We start from the raw sequence: 27,691 nt of genomic DNA, 5'->3' as shown, positions 1-27,691 counted from the left end.
GGATGGAGACATGGCTGCCAGAGCGCAGATGCCAAGTACAACTGCAGTTCCCAAACCCAAACACACGGGCGACTTTTTGTGGGAGGAAGGAGGCGAAGGCTTGCCCTCTGGACACAGGCCTTTTCTCGAAAGGCCTCTCATGACTCCCCGAGTGGCTGCTTCCCAGGATGGCGCCATGAGGGCCCGAGATGGGGTCATTTGCAAATCCCACAGCCCTTCCCGGATGCAGCACCCATCAGGCAGTGGCCCTCTCCCCTGCAGAAAGTTTGTTTCACAAAAGGGTATTTTTCTGGATTTGCCATTTTGAGTTCATTCTGCTTATTTCTCTGCAATGCAGGGACTGGAAACAAAACTCCAATCCCTTTAGGCTGGTGGGAAAGAAAATCTATCTTTTCCAATGGCTGTAGTCACAGCTGACCACCAGATTTCTCTCCATGGCTACACTTCTAATAACAATGGAAAACAAAAGCAGGAAGGGAGAGGGACACAGAATGCAGTGCTTCTTCAAAGAGGCACCTCGAGTCTGTGAAGATGGGAGGAGGTAGGGAGGTAAATTTTACAGCTGTGAGAGAGCCCCTTGATAAGTAAAGAAGTCGTTTTGATGTGCAGGATAACAGAGGATGAAAGAGATCATGGTGTTGTACTGTGTTTTCTTTGGAAAATCTTGCTAGGGTTCCAAGTGCCCTCACAGTTCTGGAAAGACAAACACACAGGTTGTAAGATCATATAGATTTTGACAAGCTGTCCAGGAATAAATCTCTAGTGATTTTGAACATATCACTAATGAGAAATGACAAATTCTTGGTAATCGAATGTTAAGGGCTCATCTTGCCACTGACCCCAGTAATGATTAATGTGTGCCAGCATACTGAACACAACAAGGTGGAATGGTGAGTTCTGAAAAATAAAATAAAATCGGGAAATAATAAAGGCACAGATGATTCAAATGGCTGGACAGCAGAAAGTTGAACTGTGGTTATTTCAGTGTGGCTTCACCAGGCAGGTTCATTTCACATGATCCTTCTGACCCCATCGCTTTTTCATGCCAATTAAGATGTTCCTGTGAGAAGCCCCCATCACCAGGCCTGGTACACAGTAGGTGCTCAGCAAATGTTCACAGCTTCTTCATGCATTTGATACCTGTGCCAGGTGTTAGAGAGATAGAAGTGAATGAGACACAGCCCCTGTCCTCCAAGAGTTAGCCAATTCTCAAATAGGACAAAGAAATGTGCAATGAACATGGCCACCTCATGATGTACCCTCCTAAGTGCTTCCTCACACCTCTGGAATAACATAACTCAGTAGGTGAGGCAAACTGGAATCTTACAAAGACTGCCAACCTTACTTCACGTCATATCTGAGGAGGTCCAGCTATGGGGTGAAGAGCAAAAGTGTAGGAGGCAAAGGCTGGTATATTTCTGAAATTTGTTGCCCAGTGAAGATGTTTTTCTTATACCAGCTTCATCTGAAAGAACTGGTCATGAAACCCTTTGCCTGCAATTAGAGCATGCTGCCACAAGGGGCACCATGAAGCAATGTGGTCCAGACAGCTGAGCAAAGCAGTCTTTCAGTTGTTAATACCTTCAGAAGAACAAAACTTGAAATTGCTCATAAAAGAGTAGTATATTTCATGGGATGAAGCCACCATAACCTATGTGGGAAATTGTGAATTGATTGACAATAATCTGACTAAATTCATTATGTGCCTACAGTATACAAAGAACAGCAGAGGGTCCCTGCTTTTAGGTACTTACTCCTTCAAGAAGAACAGACATAGACAATTTCAAAAGACTAAGACAGCTAGTAGAACAGAGGGATGTGCAAAGAGCACAAGAAGCACAGAGAGAAGAATGACACAGAGAGTAACTGTGTGTGTATGTGTGTGTGTGCTGGGTCCAAAGTTAACAGCTGAGTCACAGGATTTACAACAACACAGAAAGAAGGTGAAAAGCAAATAGGATGGAACATTTTGAGATACCGTAATGAACTGGGATTGATCTGTTGCATAGCCTTGGATATATTATCTATACCTCAACATCTGGTGCTAAGGCCTTGGCAGTGTCTACTCTGACCAACGGTATTAGAGCAACATGGAGATTAGAATCATGAACTTGATCTCCACTGGTCAAGTTTGGCCTTGTCCCAGCTCCTAGGCCTCGCATCTCTGGACCCTGGTGATGCTCCCTCGTGATTCTGGCTTCCCCAGGTTGGCCCCCTAAAGCCCTAACCGCTTCAGGCACTGCCTTGCCTCCCCACTTCATGCACTGCCTTGCCTCCTCACTAGCAAATCTTCTGACCTGGGGACTGTTACTGAGGCTGCCCATTGGAAAGCTTTGGCCCTATGAGACAGGATGACTAGTGACAGGTCAGCCCCACCCCTGTTTCTCTGGCCCTCCAGAAGAGAAAACCCTGTGGTCATCTTTTTGAAATATATCTATGTGTCAAAGCATCACACTGTATACCTTAAATTTACATAAATGTATATGTTAATAATACCTCAAAAAAATTGGAAGGTAAAAAGTAACCACCATGCTGCCCAATCTGGCCTGTGTCTCCTTCTGGATACCTTCCTGGCCCTGGGCAACTATCCTCCCCAACCAGCCTCACTCTGCTTCTGCCAAGCCCCAGCCCTCCCCCTGTCTGTGGCAGTGCCCCTGGACATGGCAGTGCCCTCCTCAGAACTGGCTCCAGCCATCTTGCAGAAATTAAAAAAAGAAAGCCAAAGTCTTCATAGACAAGTTGTTTAAAGCTATTAACCATCCAAAAGGGAGAATTTTAACATACTTAGAGCAATACCTGATGAAGAGAACAGACAAATGGAGGCACTGAAAAAGCCCTCACTGCAAGTCCATTTACAAGTCTATTTTTTTTTTAATTTTTTTTTTAAGATTTATTTTTATTTATTTATACAAGCACTGGGTAGAGTCAGAAGCACGGGAGGGTGAGAGAATTCACCAGAGCCAGAGCGGGGAGCAGAGCAGGCAGACTAACGAAGTACACTGCTGAGGGGAGCAGCGGGCGGCAGGAGAGGTCTGCGCGCCATGTGGGACCCTCCTCCAGTGGCCGGGAAGCAGCCGGGGATCTAACCAGTGCAGCAGAGGCTGCGGGCAGCTTCGCAACCCAGCGCTCAACCGCTGCGCCACCAGGGAGGCCCCATTTACAAGTCTTAAAGAGCATTTTTAAAATAATTCATGTGTCCAGGAAGTTTATGCCTGAGACTGCCAGATCCTAAACCACCTGTTAAGGTCAGAGTCAGGACCCAGGCAGCTCAGGACCCCGCCCATAGCCCCCTCACCCTGATTTTGCCATCCTGGGACTATCCCACTGCAGAGTCCATTCTGCCAGCTGGGGCCCATCTGTCCAGGCTGTTTTTCTCAACCAAGGGCCAGCTGACACCTCTTCCTGGGATTTCCACGGGCAGCAGTGATGACACTTCTCATCTTGCCCCCTCACCATCACCAAGCACCCTCTAGCTAGGGCCTGGGTGGTGCCTTCATCTCACAGGAAGCACTGGAGCACTTCCCAGGAGAGGCAAACAAAGGAAAATCAACAGAGGGCCTTTAAAACTGCTCTGCGGAGGATGTCGCCTCCACCAAAGGCGACGAGAAGGGCCGGGCTGAGATAAGCAGAGCTGCTTAGAAACCAACACAGAGGCAAATGAAAACATTCACTGGAGGATGGAGACTGCAGATCAGTGGAGAGAGAAACAAGATGTCTCCCTTCCAAATCACTGCAGAAGATAAAAAAAAAAAATCATCAGCTATGGCTCAAAAGTCAGAAAAGAAAAGAAAGGCAGCAAACACAAACAAGGTGACAGGAGGCCACCTGAAATGGTTATGACTATAAATGTGAGCATTTAACTTTCCCTTGTTAAAAGGGATTAAGTTAATACAAGAGACTCACCTAAAAGAAAACGACTCCGGGGTAGGCAAAACTGTACTAGGTAAATGCAAATGAAAGAAAAAGCATGATTGGCTCTATCAGACAGAGTGCAATTTAAAGCAATAAGCAGCGTCAAGTAAGATAAAAAAGGGTAATTTTACATTCATCGGAGCAATTGTGAAAGCATAACTGTTCTGAACAATTGTATACTCGGTATTTTAGCATTAAAATACTTGAGGCAAAGCCCGTTATGGTTAGAAATACAAGATGAAGACAGTTGTGGGCATAAATTTACATACGACTCTCAGCATCTGACATCAAGTAGCCAAAACATGTGTAACAAAAGGAGTGATAAACTGAAGAAGCTTGAGTTGAAGGTACCTTCTGAACTTGGTACCAGCCTCACTGATGTTTGCTCTGTTTTAAAAGACCATCCTGGACTGGTGTGATATAATATTAAACAGAGGACAGATTTTTATGTACAGTGTAATTATAAATGTAACTTCTAAAAATCCAGGCCACTCAAAGCATATACTAAAATGTTAGCATAGGGTGTGTTTACAGAGGTTGAAATTTAGGTATTTCAAATCTTCCCTCCAAATGTTCTTTAATGATCACGTAGTATCTGATAACTTAAAAAAAAAAAAAGAACAAAAAATAAATCCAGAGCATAGGATTTATACTTTCTAAAGTTTGAATAAAATTCAACGAACAGAATTAGCAGGAAGGAATCCCAGCGGCCTCTTCCACCTGACCTCCTGGCTCCCGCAGGCCCTCCCAGTCACTGCTCCTTGACACTCTGCCTCAACGCGTCTTCCCAGCTCAGCCTCCACCTTCTGACCTTCCCAACCTCCCGGACAGCACAAACCTGGTTGCCCCGAGACAGACGGTGGTCTCCTTGCTTCCCCCCTGGCTCTGCCTGTACCCCTGGTGATCTCACCCACTCTTGCAGGTAATGCCCCCGTATATGCCAAGGACTCCTCCATTTATCTCTAGTCCCAAGCTCATCACAGAGTTTCAAAGGCAGACGTTAGCCGTCAGCTGGCAGAGGAACAGTCAGTGAAGCCACTCTGAGCACAGGAGGGGGAGGGCTGGGGCTGAGGGGGAGGCAGGGATGCCTCAGGGGGTGGCGATGAGTGTACAGGCATCCACGGTCACATGTAGAAGGCAGCACCATGAAAGAATCAGAATCAGTCATCAGCTGAGCACGATCTTCTCTATGCAGTTTGAAAATGAAGCCTATGGCTCTGACCTATGGGACTGTAAATATGGCTGCAGCAGTCATCAAGAAACAACAAAGACAAATGTAAAAACCAGGCCCCGGCCGCCCTGACCCTTGGAGTGCTCACCCTAGATCCCTCAAAATCTCTCCTGCTCACCACACATATCCAGCTGCCCTTTGCAGAGAGCAGGCCCTGCTCCCACTGAGATTTGCTGGTTAGTGGTTTCTGGTCTGGCTTCCTGACTTTCCAAGGCAGAGCAGAAGGTCTGTAAATACCCTCAAGTCTTTAATCTACCAGCAAAAAAGAGTGAGGATGAGATCAGGTTTTTAGCTCACTGGTGTGGTATGTTAATTTAAAGGTACAGTTTCTTTTGAAAATGACAAAAATAAACTTAAGTACTAATTCTAAACGTATATTCTTATCAATTTCAGCTTAAATACACACTCTCATTGGAAAGCAAATAACTTTAAGAGAGTGTTCTGAAATTATTACATATAATTTCTTCTGGAATAGTCTGGATTGTTCTTCGGTTACCATTTTATTTTGAAAGGCAAGCATGGATGAGACCCTCCTTAGAAAAAGGTCTCTTGAAACACTATGTAGCATTCTGGTTTTGGAAAAGAGAGATTTCCAAGGAACCCTGAGCAGTCACTTAACTCTTTACATTTGCAAACTCCCCCTAGACATGAAGAAAATAATTCCTACCACAAAATACTGGTGGACAGAAAATCACGGTTTCTTACATAAAGTGCCTAGGCCAGTGCCTGCCCTGTAGCAGGAGCTCAGTAAACAGCAGCTCTTATTATTCTCATAGCAAACTGCCCCTGCCCCGGCTTTGCCCCTGGCCCGGCCCTGCCCTGCCCCTGCCAGTCAATGTGGGAAAAGCCAGACAACTGCTCACAGCCAGTAGCGGCCTACTCCGCATCCATCCTCTGCCCACTGGGAAAACACCAGAAGACACATATCTGAGTAGAAGTGACCAAAAGGACGGATCCTAGAATCTTTGTTTTTTTAGGTAAATTAGTGCCAAACTTTACCACTTTATCATCAAATAAATGGGGGTGCACGAATAACTAAAAGACAAGTGTCGATTACTTGAATATTTTCTCAGAACCAGGCAAATCTTAACTTCCCCAGGGGTCAAAGGCCCTCACATGCCCGCTCATCATGGAAGAACTGGGGGCCTGTCTCCTGGTCCCACGCAGACTCTCTGTCAACTGGGTATCTAGTTCACATTTCCCTGCTCCCCCAAAGCCCCATTCTCTCCCTGTTACATTTCCTTGCCTTTAACTGACAGTTAAGACATGATTCATGAATAAATGCCTCTGAATTCTGGCCCAACTTCTGCACTTGCCTGCACTGGGACTGGCCAATGTGCATTATCAGCCAAAATCAGGTCAGATGACCTGCCTTCCAGCGATAACGCGCACAGAAGGCAAGTGATTAAATAACGCATGTCCATCCACTTGACATGACATTCTGCAGCCACTGGACACCATGCTCTCGAAGACTCAAAGGCCACAAGGAGAGGCATCGAACATTAATTGAATAAACAGACCATAAAGAGAGCAGTCTGCTGCAGCCACCACACGCACGGCCCAGCCCAAAGGGAGGAATCAAGCAGAATTTGCTGTGACGAGTAGGGGTGATTCTGCTGCAAGTGTCTCCAAATTCTCTTCTACATTATTTGTTTTTCACAATGAATAGTGCCAGTGGGGGGGGGGGGGAGAGAGGGGGAAAGGCCCCTATGATTGAAAATGAGCCCAGGGCTTCCTAATGGGCATGTAGCCAACTCACGTGCCCAACTCAGACATGAAGTTCTGAGGCGCTGGACCGGGGGAAGGCTGGGTAAGCCAGAGTCCACTCAGGAATGAAATGTGGGCTTGACCGAAAATAGCTATCATGCGCAGCCTCAGAGTCTGAATTAATCCTCCTCTTAGTTCACTGACATCTATGAAATTGATTCTTACCACAGAATCACAACCCATGGCCCTGGCACTGCAGTCAATAAAAAGCGTGACTGGAGGCAGCAGAAGCATCTGCACCAGTACGCACAGAGGGGCACTGTGGTGGGCTCTGCTGGGGCCTCTGTGTTATCTCTGTGAAAGGTTCCTATGCACTCCTGGAGGGAAAAGGGTTTAGAGGATAGGGATATAGGTACATGCTGATGGACAGCGCTGGGTGGAGGGGAGGGCGGCTTCTGCTACCAGGTCTATACTGACCTTGACTGTCACCTCCTCCACACTCACAAGGGAAGCCTGGCCCCACTTTAACTTCCTTTCGCACTGTAGGACCAGACTTCACTTCCCTCCCCTAAAACTCGACCCACTACTTGATCCTGGGAACACTTTCTGCCCTTGGTCCTCACAGTCCTTCACTTGGAAAAGAACTTCCAGGGAAAGGCCCAGCCTGGAGGAACACTCAACACTGATCAGGATCATTAGGACAGGCCAGGGTCAGCCCTGGGCTACACAGTCCTGCTCCTCACCAAATGGGCAACCATGAGTCACATTGCACTTCAGGTTGGGGTGGAAGGGCCTGCAGTGCCCATCACATGTGCCCAAGCTCATGCTGAGAGCAGCAAACACCTTTCTCCTAGAATCACTGTGGTAGGCTTGAGAGTCTTTGCCCACCACCCACCCAGATCCTTCTCAGGAAATCCAGCCCAGCACCAACAATGCCAGGGCAGTCAGACTTCCCTGGTCACTGCACACAGCAGCCTGGTGAGTTTTTCGGAACCATCCTGTTTGGGCACAAACACTAACAAGCCCTCATGCAACCCCAGTCCTGATGGCCCCATTACACTGAGTCTTAGCCCAAGGACAGGGCTTGGCAGGCAGATTGCCTGAACTGTGTCCACTCTGCTCAGCAGGAGAGCAAACAGGCCTCGGCTTTGCCCACCAGTGCTGCAGCCCTGGGGTTTCTGGGTACCCTGCGCCAGGGCACTTGGTGGGCCAGGACCATAGCCAAGTCCACATCTATAACTGTGCAGTGACCCATGTCCACTGTACCCATGGCAATGGCTGTGCAGCCTTCAATGAGGGGTCACCTCCCACAGGGAAGCTACTTATGGTCACACCACTGAGAGTCACACTTGGCTAGGTCACAGCCATCACTGTTTGCTGGGATTTTTGATGAGACTGTAGTTCCCAGAATCAAAAACCTAACAAGCATAGCTTTCTCTGGGCTGTCTGCACACACCACTCTGGTCATCCATGTCCATGTCTGCCTCTCCTCCAGGCAGGGACCAAGCCTGATCCCCTCCAATCCCTTGTCGAGACTCAGACACAGAGCGAGGGCGTGAGGCAGCACGAACTGTAGGAACTGCCTCTTGCATACCTCCCCATTTCACTCTCTTCTCCGATAACCAGACATGGAGAACGGGTCAGATGTCCACTAGACAGAAGGACTTCTTGGGAGAGCCCTTTTCTCCCGGCCCCCAGTTCTGCTATCTCCCTCCTGCCACTGGATGGCCAGACTTAAGGCAATTTGAGGACAAAAAATAAACTTATCCTCTGCCTTTAAAGTGCAAAACAAAGACACCTTCTGGAGTAAGTCATCCAGGCCCTTCACCACAGGGCCTGCTCCCTCTCTATCTGCAGGGTAGGCTCGGAGTCACTTTCAGCTTACAAACCAGAGGCTGAGGTCTGCTTGAGGCAGCCCATGCGGTGGTCCTGTTTGAAGTGTTGCCTCCGATGCACCTGTCGGGATGTGTCCCACGCCCTTGCGATCACCTGTGGTTGACTGCCCTCTGCTTCCTAATGTCTTTCCATGGCCAGATCGCCTCAGGTGATGCTCACAGAAGCAAAAGGGGCTTTGAGCTGGAAAATCATGGGCTGTTAGCCGCTGTAAGTGGAGTCAAGTGAGTTTGTCTCCACGGTGATGTTTATTTTCCTGCTCTCAGAATGAAGCACAGGCTGCGCGAATGCGCCAAGGCAAACAAAGAAACAAGAAGCAAACAAGGGTGGGCACATCCTCACAAGAAGCCTAGCGTGCCTGGTAGGGGGCAGGAAGGCGCATCTCTCTGGGCATTGACACCTCTCCTCTCTCAGGGCCAGGCCTTCCCTTTGCATTTCTGGGGCTTCGGCACAGGAATCAGGGGACTGGGTCCTCAGGTGCACTGTCTAGTACCTGCCCCCCGCTCCCCAAGCCGCTTGTCTCCCTTCTGCCCTGCCTACTCCCGCCTTCCTTCCTTTCTCTCATTTAACGTGTCAGCTCCCACATCTAGAGGTGACTGCAGAGGCCTCACCCACTGAGCTCCCAGGATACCAGATCCCACCCCTCCCCCCGTCATTTTTAACTCCCAGTCCCATTCCTATGACTGAAATGCAAGATGTTACACAGATTCCGGCCCAGAAGGATCCTGCTGGCTTCTGCCCACAGCACTAGGTACAGTATGATCCAGCACAGCAGCTATTAGTTGCTACGGGTGTTTAATTATAAATTAATTTCAATCAAATTAAAAATTCAGTTTCTCAGTCACATTAGCCACATTTCAGGTGCTCTGGACCCTGTGGCTAATGGCTACCATGCTGGACAGGCCAAACAGAGAACACTTCCATCGCCGCACAAAGCCCTATTGGCCAGTGCTGCCCAGGGCTTCAAGCTATTTCAGGTCTTGATTCTTCTTCTTAAACTTGCCATCTGCAAGTTTAATGGTCGCAGAGAAGTAGAAAGACCATCTTTCTTTGACATCTGATGTACCTGAGTTTTTAAATCTTGGACTTGAAACTTGGGGGCTGAATGATTCTAGGGATATCACCTCTACCTCAGTGGACTGGAGGGAGGTTTAAGTGAGCAGATTTAAAGTCCCTGGCAGAGAGATGCAGTTCCTAAATGTAGCTCTTTTTCTTGCTTCACAAACTATGGAGCAGCACATGGTTGAGCTTGGGTCTGTCTGAGGGATTTGAACGCACGCGTGTGGGCAGACTGGAAAAGGAGTGCAGCGACAGAAACAGCAATGAGGAATGGAGATCTGTCCCTTGGCCTCTCGGGAGCCTTTCTATTTTGAGTGCTATTTCCTCATCATATTGATTTTAAATCAATTGTTAAGAGCTTTTCATTGTTTCACAGTTTCAAAGCATGTCTCTCCCTCCCCACTCAGGAACTACAACTGGCAACTTCTTCCAATGAATCATTTCTATAGGATTCAGTCAGTAGGACTGAGCAGGCAGGCCAATGCAAGGTCACCATGGGGAGACCCGCTTGAACCTCTTAGTAGGGCCAGAAACTGGCTATCAGCATGACCATGGGCAGCCAGCTCACCATACTCCATTTTCTATTCTCCCAATTCCAGCTCCCCACAGTGTCATCACGAATGGGGTCGTAAACCATCTGGCGAGGTTAGTGACTCAACACCTATTTCCTTCTGGGTGCACCTGTGCCTGGCACCCCGGGGCCTGGGCCTGTCTTTTTTTTTTTTTTTTTAAGATTTATTTATTTATTTATACAAGCACTGGGTACAGTCAGAAGCGCGGAAGGGTGAGAGAATTCACCAGAGCCAGAGCGGGGAGCAGAGCAGGCAGACCGATGAAATACACTGCTGAGGGGAGCAGCGGGCACAGCAGGAGAGGTCTGCGTGCCATGTGGGACCCTCGCCTGCGGCCGGGGATCGAACCGGTGCTGCAGAGGCTGTAGGCAGCTTCACAGCCCAGAGCTCAACCACTGCGCCACCAGGGGAGGCCCCTGTCTTACACCTGTAGACTCAAGGTGAGAATGTTTACTGGTGCCTGAGCACAGAAAGGTCCTGTTTATAACTATTATGCACTTTGCAAAAGCGGGGCAGGATTATTAATAGGGCAATTGATATGACGGTCTAAAACAGAGCTTCCATTTGATTTCACCTTTGTTGTACTTTCTGAAGTTTCTCTTCCTTGGGGAAAATCTGGCCTATGGTCAGTACCAGGAGCCCCTGTTCACTTTTTCGTCAAACCCACTCACTCACTCAGTTCCCCTGCGCTCCCTTCACATGCCAGGCTCATGCTGAGGTTACATCATCCACCTCAGGGACACGTGTACGATTGTTCCCTGCAGCACAGCACAGGAAACCCAGGAGCCGTCCTTCCCAGGCAGCGTGAATCCCCCTCTTGTTCCACAGGGCTGCCTTTTCTCCAAATCCCCACCACCAGCACAGGCTTGGGCTGGGCTTCAGCCTAGCAGCTTGCTGTTATCCACCAGCCTCCCGCCCAAAGGCTCACACATGCTCATCTCCTCACAGCTCTAAAAACAATCTGTAGAGCTTCAGTCTCGATACTTCTGCTGAGCCCTCCGTCCTCCTGCCTCCTGGCCTCTGTCCTAACAGCCTCCTGGTTTGAGGCCTTCCTTCTTCCCATCTGGATCTGCTCCAGGGGCCAGCAGAGCCTCTCTGTCTTCTCAGGGCAACCAGTAGAGTTTGTCTCCTACTCCTGCACATGCCCCAGGAGCCAGAACTCTCCTGGAAAGATGAGAAAGCTTCCTTCTCTTGGGAGAAACCCAGCCACTCCCGACTCCACACAGCATCTCCAGACTTTCCAGCTTCCCGAGGCCCTGGTGGTGCACAAGGCTCTTGCACACACTACTTCCACCCCACGCACCTGAGTTTTTATTTCAGTCAGAGAGATTCTCTCTCATCAGTTCCTACTCTGACTGTAGGACACCTGCAGGGACATCCACGAGGTATATATTCTATTCCTCATGTGCCAAGAATTGACAACCAAAGGTTGGAGGTCAGAGGTTAGGACTCTGACTCTTGGAAGCTCACTGTCTGATGACAGTCATGGACTTGCGATGAATACCAATCCTTCAGCTGAAGCTACCTCCTTTCTCCACCTTCCTGTGAGGTTTCTGTACACCTTAGTCAGGACTGTTTCCTTGAGACTATGCTCTTAATAGTAAGAGTCACCAAGGCCCTGCTTTGCAGGGGAACACCACAGCAGCTATTACACCTGGTCCCGGTACAGGGCTTAAGTATTCTACATGGATTTTCTCCTTTCTTCCTCCCAACCATCCTATGATGTAGTTTCTATGATTACCTCCATTACAAATGAGAGAGAACTGGGGGGCAAAAGTTACTTTGCCCATATCACAGTGGCATCAGGGCCAACATCACTTCCAAAATGCCACATGGCCCTGCTACACACTGCCAGTGTGTTACAGACAGTGCCCAGGAGTCACAAGGGTCTCGGGAGATGTCTACTCCCTGAGCCTCCAGGGTGCCACATGAATGCCCCAAAGGAGGACTCGGGGTTCAGAGCCACAGAGTCCATCAGTAGGCTTACTGCATCCTGCCATGTCCACATAGCAACGCTAGTGGCAGAAGACTTCTGGCAAAAGAAGGGACTCAGAAGAGACAAATCATTCCATCAGCCAGGACAGGGAGGTTGTGTCTGCCACGAGGCCGAGGGCACCAACCTGCCACGCTCCTGCGTGTGTGGCCCAACACCCCCCACCCCACAACACACACACACACACTCAGTTGGAACCCTGAAGGGCTCAGCCAGGGCTCAGCTGGTGTTTCCTATAATGAAGCCAAAAGAATGGTCAGCAAGGAAGGCAACACCCAGAAAACGTGGCGCCAGCTCCTCTGGCTTTGTGTATGTAGGGAGGACTCAGATTGAGCAGAGAACCTCCCTAGCCCGGCCACTAGTCACGTTGACCTCTTACCCTCTCATTTGGGGCCAGCTCACCCTCTGTGTGGGCTGCCCAGCCCTCTAAGTGCTCCTAGTGCTACTCTGCTGGATGACAGCCCCCCATCAACCACTGCTGCGCTCCAGAGCCACACATTAGCCTCTATGACTTGCTTCCTCTGTCAGTCCATTCCTCCATGCTCAGAGCCCCTCTGGCGGTGTCAAGCTTAGGGAATACTTGATAATAGGATAACAGCGGGGTGAGCCAAGGTACCTGTCCAGGCCTGAAGTAGAGGCCTGGGGTCCAGGAATAAGATTTCCTACAAAGAAAGACCCAATCCAGTTTGCTGGCAATTCCCTGTGGAATTCCCAAGAAAAATCTTCAGCCTCACAAAGTGAGGACAGGAGTGAATCATCTATGAGCTCCTTCTGTGATGCGGAGGTGGCCAGAAAACAGGATCAAAATCCTGGCTCTGACATCTAAAATGAACCAGTCAGGCCATAGATTATGGCCTCAGTTTCCTCAGCGGCAAAGTGGGATGATAACAATATCTGCCTCAAAGGTTCCTGTGAGGTTAATGAGCTAATAACTTTGAAAATAACTGGAAAGCCTCTCAAGGCCCATGTGAATGCTAACCATTACAACTAAACTTCTATAAACCAGATAATACCAAAAACATGCAAAATAGTTAAATACTCCTTTTCAAGAAGAATTCAACATTTTAAGCTTTTGAAAGGGGCCTCCAAGCACCTAACTTAAACCCTTTTCCTTTAACCAGGGAAGCTGTGAAGCCCAGTGCGTGCTCCCTGCAGACTCTGGCCCCCCTCTCTGAGACAGGTACATCCACGGGAGGCCAAGATTCACCCTCTGTTCCCAGGAGGTTAAAATCAAGGAGATTGTTCAGGAAACAATTTGCAGTTATCTCAGATGTGTGGCTAAGGAAAAAGTTCCCTCTTCTTCCCCAAACATTCTATATCATCCAACTGCAACAGAAACCAGCGTGGGGAGGCAGAATTCCTCCCCCTCAGCTCTTCACCCCGGGCCTCCAGTAACTGGGGCACATAGTTTTATGATTTAAAAAAAAATGCTTGTTTATCTCTGAACACTTTTTTATCCTCTGCCTCCCACAGACTCTTCCAGCCCCCTTTTCAGGGGGCACATCTCTCTGCCTTGCCCAAGCACCCGACCCAGGTCACAGTTCAAATGGGGACCCCACATCTATGGTTTCCCCAGTTCCAGCTGGGGAAAGAGGTTGATTCTGATTTTGTAAGGGCCCTGCAGAGTCAAAATAAACCTCTTCCCTCACCCAGAATAAATTGCACCTCCTGTCGTAGCTGCATGATGCTGAGGAGTTTATCACCTTACCATTTAGGCAATCAGAAATCCAAAATTAGGGCCTCCCTGGTGGCGCAGGGGGTTGAACGCAGCACTGTGAAGCTGTCCGCAGCTTCTGCAGCGCAGGTTCAATCCCCGGCCAGCCAGGGAGATATCAACATGGCGCAGCAGACCTCTCCTGTCTTGCCCACTGCTCCCCTCAGCAGTGTTTTTGGTCTGCCTGCCTGTTTTGCTCCCCACTCTGTCTCTGTGAATCCTCTCACCCTCCCGTACCTCTGGCCTGTATTGCAGTTCTTGTAAGCATAAATAAATAAATCTTAAAAAAAAAAAAAAGAAATCCAAAATTAATTTCATGGGGCTAAAGAAAGTGTCAGCAGGGGCCTCCCCGGTGGCGCAGCGGTTGAGCGCTGGGTTCCGAAGCTGCCCGTAGTCTCTGCAGCGCCGGTTCCATCCCCGGCTGCTCCCCGGCCACCGGAGGAGGGTCCCACATAGCGCGCAGACCTCTCCTGCCGCCCGCTGCTCCCCTCAGCAGTGTACTTCGGTCCTTCTGCCTGCTCTGCTCCCTGCTCTGGCTCTGGTGAATTCTCTCACCCTCCCGCGCTTCTGACTGTGCCCAGTGCTTGTATAAATAAATAAATAAATATTAAAAAAAAAAAAAAAGAAAGTGTCAGCAGGCTGGTGTTCCACCAGGAAGTTCTAGGGGAGAGTCACTTCCTTGCCTTTTCTTTTTTTTTAAATAAAGATTTATTTTTTATTTATGCAATAGCTGGGGTACAGGCCAGAGGTGTGGGAGGGTGAGAGGATTCACCAGAGACAGAGCGGGGAACAGAACAAGCAGACTGGGGCCTCCCCGGTGGTGCAGCGGTTGAGCGCTGGGTTGCGAGGCTGCCCGCAGCCTCTGCAGCGCCGGTTCGATTCCCAGCTGCTCCCCGGCCACCAGAGGAGGGTCCCACATGGCGTGCAGACCTCTCCAGCCGCCCGCTGCTCCCCTCAGCAGTGTACCTCGGTCCTTCTGCCTGTTCTGCTCCCCGCTCTGGCTCTGGTGAATTCTCTCACCCTCCCGCACTTCTGACTGTACCCAGTGCTTGTATAAATAAATAAATAAATGTTTTTTTTTTTTTTAAAAAAAAAAAAAGAACAGGCAGACTGACCGAAAGCACTGCTGAGGGGAGCAGCAGGCACAACAGGAGAGGTCTGCCGCGCCATGTGGGAATCTCCCTGGCTGGCTGGGGATTGAACCCACACTGCAGAGGCTGTGGACAGCTTCACAGCTCTGTGCTCAACCCGCTGCACCACCAGGGAGGCCCTTCCTTGCCTTTTCTAATTTCCAGTGACCACCTGCGTACCTTGGCTTGTGGTTCCTCCCTCCATCTTCAAAGCATATGGTTTCTGCTTCTGTCCTTATCCCCTTCTTCCTTCTTTGTAATTACACTGGGCCCAGCTGGACAGTCCACAAAATTTCCCAGCTCAAGGTCCTTAACCTAATTACCTCTGAGAGTTCCTCTGGCCATATAACATAAGTGAGTCACAGGTTCCAAGGGTTAGTGCACACACATCTTTCAGGGGTCTCCACTCAGCCTACCACAGAGAGGCCACTTAATCCAGAACCTTGGCTTCATCAGTCAAGTGGGGGAACAAATCCCCCATATTTTAGTGTGGCTCAAATTCAGCTGTTCCCTAGAATGTCCATGGCCCAGGAATGGAGGCTGAGTCTTGAGCGTTGGGCCTCATTCTCTGGCCAAGCAAGAAAGGATGGTCCCCAAGAGATGGAAGTCAAGGAAGTGGGATTTATCCGTTTTTCTACCTGAAATGGCTTCTCAGGGGGAGCCAGGGCGGTCATCTGCAGTAACACTGACAAATCTGTCACAAATTTACCAAACCCAACACCAGATCAGAGGGGCAAATGCCCAGCGGTAGAGCAGATCTAATGGCCTGGAGCTCCCTCTAGGGCTCCTCCTTCTCCCTCATGCCCACCTCTAGGTAAGTCCTGCTAATCTCCTTTCTAAACACCCCACTCACCCCATTCACAGCCAAGGAGAACCCCAAGTGCACTCCCCTGACCCACTGCCATGGCCTTCTCTTGGTTCCGTGCCTTGGGCCTCCCCATCCTCCACCCACATACACATCTCCTGAACCGTCATCCCAAAGCACAAATATGACCATGTCTCTCCCTCTTGTGGCTCTCCCTCATCCTTGGTGGAAACCCAATAGCTTCACGCTGAATTACGTGATCTATGTCTGCCCGTCCAGAAGGCCCCGGGTATCAGAGGCATAGTAAGCAGGCAGCAGGTGTGTGAGGACTGAACCGGAGATGGGGTAAGGCAGATGAGGGATGGAGGATGGGAATGACGCAGAGACAGACCTGACCCCAGACGCCCCACGTACATTAGGCCAAGAGGCTCTGACCTGCTGGTGGGGGCAAGCTCTGAGTTACGTCCGTCCCTCGTTGACATAGTTAACCTAACGAGCCGGGTGGCCGGGGGTGAGCACCAGAGATGGCCCAGCCACAGAGCTGTTAACCCAGTCCTAAGTCAAATGGGAAATGGTATGTGCTAGCTGGGTATTGTTTTGAAGTCTGGAAGGACAATCAAGGAAGTCTCTTCTCTATGACTGACTTTGGTCAAACTACAGGAAATAGAGAATGTCCACTGGGGCGTGGCCAGGCTAAAGGCCGTGGCTTGTGGGGGAAGCGATTTGGTCTCTTTATGCATCAGCTAAAGACTTGTAAAGTGGATCCAAGGCCCCACCTACCAGCGCCACCACCATGGAGCTTAATTAATGCTGCAAAGTGCTCTGCGGCCTCAGCAGAGAGGCCTCACATGAACGCGGAATATCCGTATCAATCACTGCCACAGCGCCAAGTGGGGTGGCCTGTGGGGCAGCTGCTTCCACGCACAGAACAATAGATGCTGCCGAGCAGTTAAATTATGATTTTGAAGAGCCTTCCTGATCAGTTGGTTCAAAAGCAGCTTAGCTGGAAGAGGCAGGCCTGCCTAGGAGCCACTTAACTCACCTGGCTGTTATTACCTGTGCCTGTGGATTAAGCAGAAGTGATGAAGCCTCCCACGCAGGGCAGGGATGATGGGAGCACTGTTGGGTAATGGTGAGCAGCCCTTTCATCCTGGGCAACCGCACTGCTCAGCCTTGCCAGGGTCAACCAGAGCGAGGAGCATACGGGCTCCGCAGCAGGCTGCACAAATCCCTCAGTCTGTCCACACTTCAGTTTCCTCATCTGCAAAGTGGGATAATATAGTACCTCGTCCTTATAGGATTGCAAGATTCAAATGATGCAGTACATGAAAAGCCCTTGTGCCCACAGTAATGACATTAAAAACAAGAAGAGTAATGCTGATAGCAACAGCCAGTAAGGACCCTACCATGCGCCAAGCACTCTTCTAAATGCCTTCCAATACTTAGCTACTCTGATTTCCATTTTACAGAGGATGGAGCAGGGCACAAAGAACTGACCTCCAGGTTCCCACAGCTAGTGAGAGGTGGAGCCCGGATAAGGGCCCAGGCAGTCTGGCTCCAAAGTCTGACCTCTCCCCCACTCCCTAAGGACTGCCGTTATCGTTGTTGTCATTACGCTTATTTTAGAAATAAGGCTGGGCTTCATTATGGTTGTCAATAGCACCGTCATCACCCGGGGTAAATGTACCAGCCTGGGCTCGCGGCACCTGTGCTACACGGGCCTGAGGGAGGGATCCCAGGTAGAGAAGTAACTGATTATGGCAATAAGGCGGCGTACGGGGCTAGCCTACTCATCCAGACTCCCGCGGTACAAGAGAAGCGGGTAGGGAATGGGTTTTCAGGAGACAGATGCTGAGAGTCTAAAAGCGCAGGCCCACCCTGCCTCCTTCCGCAGCCACGCCCTGAGGGGGACCCTGTCCCGCCTGTGGTGAGCAGGAGCTCCCTGCTCCCCAAGCACGGACTGTCTCTCTTGCGCTGGCTGATCCCCCCACGAGAGGAAGGCTCCTGAGGCCTCATCAAAATATGAGGCTGGTTAACGCACACAGCTCTCGTCCCAAAACGCCAGCCAGTCCTCGCGGGGGGGCCCTGCCTCAAGGCCACAGATCCCAGCCTCTCCCTGTGGCACTGGCCGCCACAGCAGCTCTGATGCAGTTTCCCCCAAGACCCACTGAGTCTTTCCTAAACCAGCCCACGGGTGTGGCCCAGCAGCCCTCACCCCACTCGGGCTAAAGGGCTCGGCTACCCAGCCTCCCCGCGCAGGCCCCTTCTCCCTCCTGCCCTTGAGCCCCCTGTCGGCACCCCGCCTCTCCTAGCAGGCGACCTCTCCTAGACCTGGCAGGGAATAGTTCCCTGCTCCTTCCCCAAGACAGGCATGGAACTCCAGTTCACACCACTTCTGGGCGAGCTCAGACACACTCAGGCCCGTGTGGCACATGCGTGAGCCAGGGGCCGGCTGACTTCAGGAATGAGCAAAAGACTTTCCCAAACCATCTCACCCTTGGAATGGCGTCTGCATTCCAAGATGGAATCCAAACTGGTCTGCAAGGTGTCGCGTGGCGCAGGGGATGCTGGCGCGGACCCCGAGCAGCATCCTCTGAAACTGCCGAGAGGGGATGCGGTGCCGACAGGGATGTTATTCTCCACCGTCCCCACTTGCCTTTTGGGGACCGTGTTCCTATTAGGAAAGCGAGTCTCTCACCCTAGGAAGGATCTTGGCTTTAAAAAATTTAGTGAAATTCTTTTTATGTCAGATGGTTATATTTAAAGAATTCCAAGGCCTAGATTTACATCGTCTTGGTTAAATTACTCATCACCAATCTCTCATCTACAACCTTTTTTTCATTTTCTGAAGGCTCCGTTTACATAGTTTTATTTTTAGTTTTCCTCCAGCCAAGTAGGTGCACATTTCTGTGGGCGTTTAAACTGTGCACCCACCTCTCTGGATTAACAATTGGCCGACACTGCCACTGGTCCTTCTGCTGGTCCACAGTCTGGCGTGAGCTGTGGGTGCCTGAGTGGGCATCTTTCTCCCACTTGCTCCCCTCAGCAGTGTACTTCGGTCCCTCTGCCTGCTCTGCTCCCCGCTCTGGCTCTGGTGAATTCTCTCACCCTCCCGCGCTTCTGACTGTACCCCAGTACTTGTATAAACAAACAAATAAATAAATAAATATTTTAAGGAAAAAAAAAAAAAAAGAAAGAAAGCAAAACCCAACAGGCCAGAAATGCATCTCAGCTGCCAGTGGCCCATGAGGGGGAGGAAGGAAGGAGATGGAGCACATGGCAGGGCAGGTTCACGGAGCTGGTATTAACGGCTGCCTTTTGCCGAGCGCTATTTACCAGGCACGTGCTTACTATGGGGATCTTCAAAATAATGCTGTGATGCAGGCATCAGGCCCACTCCTTGGCTGAAGAAACTGGTTTAGAGAAATTGTGACTTGGCAAATGTCCCAGAGCTGGTAACCAGCAGCCAGGTCTGTCTGACAACACACCCTTCAGCTGTATGTATCTGCTTACTCATTTCTACCCCATCTCATTCAGACAGACTCTGCGCAGAGGGAACTGTGTCACACCACAAAGAAACACAGATAACAATAGTGAGGAGGTGCATTAAGGGAACTTAGAAGGTGCCAGAGTGCCTTGTTACACATGGGCCTCAAACCAGGCCTGAAGTTCTTAGCACCCAGAGCAAAGAAAGTCCAACAGCTTCCGCAGTTGTTGGCACCGGTAGTACAAACACCGACCAAAGGCCCAAAGCACACTTTTTCCTAAATTCAAACCTAAGAACAAATAAATGCCTCCCAAGTGACCTCTTATGGAGACTTGAGTGTCACAGAAAGTGAAATAATAGAACTGAGGCGTCTCCGCAGTGACAGCACAGGTGGCCGGGGTAGGGGGAGGGTGTGTCTGCAACGGGGAGGAGGGGTTATTTGTCAGTCCAGTCTTTCCCGGCTGAGGGCCCTGAGTCGTTTGCAGACTTGATGGAGAGTATAAGGAAGTTAAGAAGGTAGAAACTGACCCAGATGGTGGCTGCAATGGAGACCACAGCAGTTCCAAAGGGAACCCAGGAGCTGAGAAGGCCCCTCAGGATTGCCCCACATGGCAGGCCAGGGACCTGGCCTAGGTGCCCTCTTCCCATCAGCCAGCACCAGCCATAAACCAACTTCTGGGTGCGGGCTTAACCTTGAACGAGGCAGTTCCCCTGCGCTGAAACAATTCCCAGGTAGGGAGGCTGCTGTGAGACAGTGCCAGCTCTAGGGGATGGATGCGCCGGCCCTGAAAACAGAGTCTAGGCACAAGGCACAGCAGCCACGACAGAGAAGCTTTGGGTGTGGCATCTGTGACCAAGGACCCCAGTGATCTGTAGGGAGCTTTCCAGCCACACCGCTCTTGTGGCTGTGAGGCAAGGCACCTGGGCCTAGACAAGGCAGGCCCCAGGCTCAGTCAAGGGGCGCTGCGGTACAGCACTGCCTGTGCTCTGACACAGCAGCAGCGGGAGTTTGAAGCATCAAAGGCTGTTCCCTTTAGCATGGGCAGCGATGACTTCAGGCTGGAAACTGTCTAACACCCACCTTAGGCACACCTACCTACACACACACACACACACACACACACACACACACACACACACACGACTTCAGAAACGAAAGCTCGATCAAGCATCTGGCTTTACCAGTATTATTATTTCCTGGTGACCCTGCCAAAACCTGCCAAGGTAAACTCTGCTAAGCACACAAGGACGCAAACGAGGGGACTAACTGGGTAATGCGTTACAAGGAAATCTGCCAGGGTTCAAAGACAACAATGGCATTAAACTTTGCTGAGTCTGTCAGTGACATCCTGGACAAGACAGTCAGGGGAGATCAGGGGGAAATCCTACAGGGGCTGCTGTAGTGCCCCAGGGAGGGCACAATGGGAGGGGGGCAGCTCAGGACCTAAGACCCCAGGGAGGCACAGCTGGGAAGGGGATGGGGGGAGGTAGGGGTGAGGCATAAGGCAAGGGGAAGGGTCCGGGTCTGAGCCATGGCCTGAGAGAGTTCACATTCAGAGCAAGGAGTCCACAACCACCCCCCCCACCACCACCACCAGGAGGCAGCCGGCACAGGCCGTCACCAGGCGCAGTGGAGACAACAATCTGTTTCTTTCTTAATGGAAGGCCTGTCTTGAACTCTCTCGCAGGGCAGAATACCCGGTGCCATTCAGATTCCATTGAGTCCTGCCTGGCCTCGTCTGTCTGCCCCTGCAGCGCAGATGTTGTCGGTTGGAATCTGATGTGATGAACTCTTTAAATAGCCACCCTAATGGATAATCAATCATTTCAGAGCTTTAATACTAAATCAGGCTGTTGGAGACATTTGGGGGCAAAGCTGCTGTATCTGAGCCAAAACCTGTCCTTTTTCTTTTACTTTGCAAAGCAGAGCATGTCACATTAAATACCTAATGGCCAAAGGCAGGTCTCCTGTAGCCTGAAAAAGAAAAATGGCTGAAGAGGCAGACTCGCCAATAGTCTACAAATTACATAATTTGTAGATCTTTTGAAATTAGGCTTTTCATCTGACAAATATGAAGAATGGCAAAAATAGAACCTCATGTTATCATTTAAAGTGTTATAAATATTTTTTAATGCGCACAGTGACCCTGCTTACACTTTTCAAGTTACCTAAGTTAAAAAGATCCTGACAGAAAATTTCAGATGTGGGACAGTTTCCATAGACAGATATTCTGGAAACCTGCAAGATGCCTATTCTGAACCTTCCATTCAGAAGAACAAACCCTTGCAAACCTGCAGCGTGAGTGAAACCACAGCATGAGCCTTGGCATGGCTGATGGGGCCAAATCTGTCACCCACAGGTTAACCCAGTTGTGAGTCCCACCTCTAAGGCAATCCCACTGGGGGTCTCCTTGACACCATACTCTCCCAGTCACCTCTCTGCCCATTCCTGGGCCTTCTCCATGAGTCTCTTTCCTCCAACCCAAATGTCAGTGATTCCTGGAGCTGCTTCCTGGCCTCTCTGGGTCTCACCCTGCACCGTCCCTACAGGAGCTCATCCACTCCTTGGCTTTAGCTGCCCACTGCCTGTGTGCTGACCTCATGAACTTTCCTATCTTCTCCCTCATTCGCTCCCTAACTGCACTTTTATGTCCCAGGCCCTCATGGATAGGTCCACCTGAATGTATCCCAGGAACCTCAAGTTCAACTGCCCAACTCTGACTCATCATAGAACCCCAAATCCATCCACCCATCACATCTCATATTGAGGTCTTACCATCCACCCAGGTGCCCACACCTCAGGCCTGCTACATCCCCTTCCAGATCCGCTCTCCCTTGCCCTCCGCGCCCCACGCCTCACTGGCCCTCTGATGCATCACTGCCTGCATCCCCACCACTGTGTGACCAGGGCAACCTCTACCTGGCCCAGCTGCCTCTGAGCCTTCCACTCCCACAGTCCATGTGACCTTTGTGGAATACAATGGAGACATGTCCCTCTCTCGATTGGATACCTGCCAGGCCTGGCCGCTGTCAGTCTTCCTCGTCTCCTGCCACGCCACTGGCTGGACCCTAGAGCTGGCACTTTTCCTACTGTTTTTGTACACATCCTCCCTTGTGTTTCTACTTGGACACATCAAAAAACAACAGCCAGCTCCCATCTGCAGGCTTGGAGGTCTCTGTCACAGTAAACTTGACTTCATCTTCCAAATCCCTTCCTCTACCCACTAGACAGAGTGGACTGATGTGGGAGGCCAGGCAGGTTCACCGCTTGGCAGAGCTGCACAAAAGGTAGCAGAGATGGAGCTCTGGTTTGATAAGAAGCGGGGCCACAGCTGTTCCTTATCTTCCCAACGACTCCCCTTAAAGATTTTTTCCCAGTTCTTAATTATTAAAGAGGAAAGTGAGGATTTTACTGTCCAGGCTGTTTTCAAAATACTCTATCGTTCTCCCATCGCCTGCTCAGCTTCACCAAAGCAGCTAAATTACCAAGTGCCCTTTTAAAATGTTCTCGTGATGGGGCTCTCGCAGTTACTTGTTTATCTCCCAGCTGCAAGGACTTCACAGGTCACCCAAGTCCGCGTGCGGCAGCGTCCTACCAGCCTGGGAATGTCCAGTGGCCAGAGAGGGGGAAGGAGGTCAGAGCAGGGGACCTGCCTCCTGGCGGTGGCAACAGTGCGCCCCCCTCCTACTCTGCATGGCCAGAAGGCTCAGTCAGGCCTCGTCTGTTTGCCTCTCAGGTGGAAGTCACAGACAGGTTGGTGGCAATGGCCCTCAATGTCCAAAGGTCTGGCTCTTACCAGGGAGCCCAGCAGGCCTTGTCCAAGACAAGGGGAATCTTCCCCATTTTATGGGCAGGAATCTGAGGTTTGGGGACATAAACGTGCTTGCTCAAGGCTCCTCATGTGGTGTGCAGTGGCCAGGAAGTCAAATCCAGGACCCTGGGCTGTGCAGCCCATGCTCTACGCATTTAAAGTCACCTACCTCATGTCCTTGAACCTAAAAACTGGAATATAATACACATGGCGGAGAGTAGAGAGGGGATTATTATGAGCTCTTTCCAAAGGAGGATTAAATCCTTTTCAGATCCATTTTAATATGCTGCCACGTTTTCGTGACTAGCCTGGATTTCTCTGAGTCCACTTATCTTTTTATAGTTTGACCTTTACACAGGAAAAACCTCAATGATTTTCCACCGTTTTGAATAAATTGAAATGGATGTATTTTTCTGAATGATTAGAGAATGAAAAACAGAGCCAGTCACCATCCAAGTCCTTCGGGAGCAGACTCACTTTCCCTGGAAGACGGGGTTCACAAAGCTACCCCTGGTGATGGGGCTCTTGCAGCTCTTTGTCTTTTGCAAGGCCTTCCCCCTACTCATGGTCTACCCAGGGGAACTTGTTCTGGATTCAGAAGCAGGAGCAGGACTGGACCACCCTTGCCCCCAACCCTCAGAAAGATCAAAGCTTTGGAAGCCAGGGCAGGAACATCTGGCCCCACAGTGAGCCGACGGGTCAGTGAGCACCACCAGCACCCTCTAGGGTCTCGCCCGAGCTAAGGTCCAGGAGGTCTGCCTGTTGTCAGAGAGCAGGCCTCCCACAGGCACACTCAGGACTCTGCAGGGAAGCAGATGGTGGTGTGGAAAGAGCATTTGAAGTGCAAGCCGGGACAAACCACTCGAGTTCTCTACAACTGCTTGCTTTTATATGAAATGGTGAAAACAGCTACTTATAGAATTGTTAGGTTAATATATTTAAGAGCACATAGTAGGTGTTCATTCCTTCTGCAAGAGCCTAAGCTTTTTTAAAACACAACTTTCCAACCTGTACCATTCACCGCCCTGACCTCTTAAGCAACAGTGATGCGATACTATTTGACAACATCATCCTGACTTGGGGATCCTCTTTACAAAATCCGGAAGTCACTGAGTATCAGTCTTGAGTGGAATCGAGAGCTTGAGCAGGCCAGTTCCTCGCTGTGATGATCCTAATGTTTGAGATTTGCAAAGCCACTTACCTTGTGCTTTTTCACTTGAGTCTGATTTTTTTTTTTAACTAAAACCAAGTAACAATGTTTTCCAGAACTGTGTGTTAAATAAAAGGAGGTAGGCGCCCCGTGAGGACTCTCCTTACAAAGCTGGCACTGGAGATGCTGTGGCAGTGGTTTTGAGTGCTGAGAGATATTCTCTGTTTACTTCTGAATTCACAGCTATGTTTTGGAAAGTAGACGTGGCTAGAAATCTGAATTTCCTGAACTTGACCTTGTATATATGTTTGGTGTTAGTTGGTTTGATCACTTGAAGGACTTAGCAGCTGTCATCCTGTCTGTGGACTTCTTCCTGTCCACTCCCAAGGGCTGTGTCTGGCAGCCAGCAATGGCAGCGTGTCTTGGGGCTGGGCATTGGGCACTCATGGTTCTTAACAGGCTGCTATATGGATACCTTGACAGGCAGTAAAATTTTCTGCCTTCCATTCATTCCTCAAAATGTGCACTTCTTGCCTTCCCTTCCTTACTCCTTTCCCAGGAAAGGGGCTTAGGACTCCCCAGTCTCATCTGGCTGGGGGTAGCTCTGACCAGCAACTGCCTGTGCCTCCCTGGCCTCCATGTACTGCACTTTGCCAGCTTTCTCCTGTCTCCTCCTTCCTGACCCATCACTGATTCAAAAATCCAGGCCCTCCCACATGGCAATCTTTGGCTTGTTTTCTTCTCAACAACTACTCTTTGGCTGCTCACAAACTTCCTGATACAACTGACCACCAACATCCTGCCTCCATGGCCCTCCTGGTCCAGCTCCATTCCTAGCCCCCATTTCCCGCCCTCAATCCAGTCCTTGGTACTTCTTGATGTCCATCCCCACTGCCCTGGGATCACTAGTATATCACAGCCCCTCCCTGGGGTGCCAGAGGGCAAAGCAGGGAAGGCTTTAATAGCTTCTGTTTACAGAATCAAAAACCAAGGTAAAGCCCAGAGCTTGCTTTAGTGGCGCAGCTAGTTTTACAAGGATGCTCTGTACGTCGGTTGCTGGGTGCGGCCTCATCTTTGATGTGGCCCATCCTCACTTCCACCTGCCCAGCTTCAACTACTATGGACAGCCCAGACAGCCATCAGCTCCCCCTCAGTCCCTTTTCCTCCTACCCCTCACTCTTCATCCCTGCAACCATGGCTGCAAGGGAGGGGAGAAGAGGTCCCAAGAAGAGAATCAAGACAGTGGCTAATCTGGGTTCTCAGACCCCAGATCTGGACCCCTATCTGGGTCAGGCAGCAGCATAATCCCCACAACTGGTGCTCCCTACTGCAACTATGTCGCAGTATCCAAATACCAGGTGCCCGAGTTCAGAGTTCATGCCGGTCTCTGATAACTGAACTGAGGTGGTCCTGGCTGGAAGACAAGCCTGAACTTGGAGGTTGGTGAGGCCGGACTGACTCTCCGTGTCTGACAGCCTGAGGGGATGCACACAGGATGTTCTGCCGGGGTTCAATCCAGCGTGCCCTCAGGGGCCTACTGGCCATAGTGCAGAACAGCCGCAGGGTCTCTTCCAGCTGGCACCTCAAACTTGTTGTGTTCTCTCTTCACACCTTCAGGTTGAACAGCAGCCTCCCTTCACCCACCCACAGTGGCAGTTAATGATGCCCAACCAGTTCTCCTCCACTGAGGCAGAACTCATGGGCAACTGCTGCAAAATCTGAGCGACCCCTGACCCGACATTTCAGATGCTAGCCTTCACTGCCTAAATTCTCTACATGGATCACAGAACCAGGGCCTGCCGATGCTGCGGGTACCTCTGTTACTCTTGGGTTTACCTATATTATTTGTAATAGGAGTGTTAGGACCTTCAGCTGGTTTATAAATCCTTCTCCGTGTCTGGGGGAAGTTCTAAATTAAAGAACAAACGAACAAAACCAACAAAGCGAAAGCCCAGAATCTACTCCAGTTTTCCCAGCCCTGGTGGTGCAGAAAGATAAAATGACTGTCAGCCGACCCCTGCAGCAAAGCCAGGATCTGCAGCCAGCCGGGAACGCTCATGCAGTACTTTGAGCTTTTGACTCAGAGCTCTTTGAGTTTTAGGTGTCCAAAGTCGGGCTGATTTAAATCCATTAGCTCTTAACCCCTTCATTTAGAGTTGCTAGCTTTATTACATAAAAATAAAGGGCATGGGGGGAGGGGGAGGGCACTGATAGGGCCCCAACAGGGGAAAGCATGTGCCATTTGTCCTGAACCCCAAGTGTGACATCTGAGCCCACCCTCTCAGCCTTCCCCTCCTCCCCTCCCGCAGCACGCATCGCCCCTGGCCCAGCACCGTGCTCCCAAACATCACGGAGTAACTAGTCATTTCTGTACTCAGGCTCTTGCGAGCACTAAGTCTCTGGTCTCATGTGGTACAGTTAGGGCGCCAGGGGTTGCCCCTCCCGGGCCTTCGAGGCAGTTGACTGTCCCAAGGCTCAGAGGGCTGGTCTGGATGCCCCACTTCTCACGCACAGTCATGGAGGCCCCGCGGCTCGCCTCTGCGGGTGACTAAGCTCAGCCTCGTCTGCCCCGGGTGTGAAACCTCTGTCAAGGTGGGGGAGCAGGCGGCGCGTCCTGCGGCCTCCCGGGCACCCTATTAACCGTAGTCAGACCACCTGGCGCGCACAGCCGGCCGCGACACGAATCTGTTCCATTTCACTCTCGGGACACCTCAATCTGGTGTTTCTGGGGTACCCGCCCAATCCCCACTTCAGCAACAAGGACAGACGAGGCACAACAGGACACTTGACTTACTCAGAGCCTCCTGGCCTGGCCTCACACCCGCCGCGCTCGGCCTCTCAGCTCGGGCAGCTCCAGACACAAGGTCCCCCAACACGAAGCCAGCTTGGGTGGGGCCGGCGGGGCCCACACGGCCCTGCCTAGGCCGCAGGCGACATCTTGCCTTAAGCCCCACCCCCTGCTGGCGGGTTCCAGGCCCGGCGCGAAGCCTTCGCCCTGACTGCGCATGCGGCATGCGCACGCAAACGCGCACGCACGTCAACACGCCCAATGGCGGCGCCCCCGCGCCCTCAGGGTCGGGCGCTGGACGCCTGGCGCTGCCCCTCTGGGCTCGGGGCTCCGCTTCTCGGGAAGGGTGTTCTGAGTGGGCCTCAGGGAGCTCTCTGGGGCGTTTTCTAGCAAATAGAGTCACACAAAGGTCATGAGAGGATGAGAGGCGCCAGCAAG

General features: G+C 50.7%; 1 long non-coding RNA gene across 1 annotated transcript; it reads right to left on the bottom strand.

Annotated features, from left to right (window-relative positions):
* Positions 1-483: 483 nt before the first annotated feature.
* LOC129146057 (uncharacterized) lies at positions 484-27,433 on the bottom strand. Its single transcript, XR_008552398.1, has 3 exons — positions 27,260-27,433; positions 17,073-17,277; positions 484-1,140 (listed from the first exon to the last, which is right to left on the bottom strand). It is a non-coding gene; the product is annotated as an uncharacterized LOC129146057 (long non-coding RNA).
* Between the last annotated feature and the right edge of the window lie 258 nt (positions 27,434-27,691).

This window comes from Talpa occidentalis, unplaced genomic scaffold (genome assembly GCF_014898055.3).
Source record: "Talpa occidentalis isolate TD23 unplaced genomic scaffold, MPIMG_talOcc4v2.1 talOcc4.17, whole genome shotgun sequence".
Lineage (NCBI taxonomy): Eukaryota > Metazoa > Chordata > Mammalia > Eulipotyphla > Talpidae > Talpa > Talpa occidentalis.
This window is presented reverse-complemented; position numbering and strand designations above follow the sequence as displayed.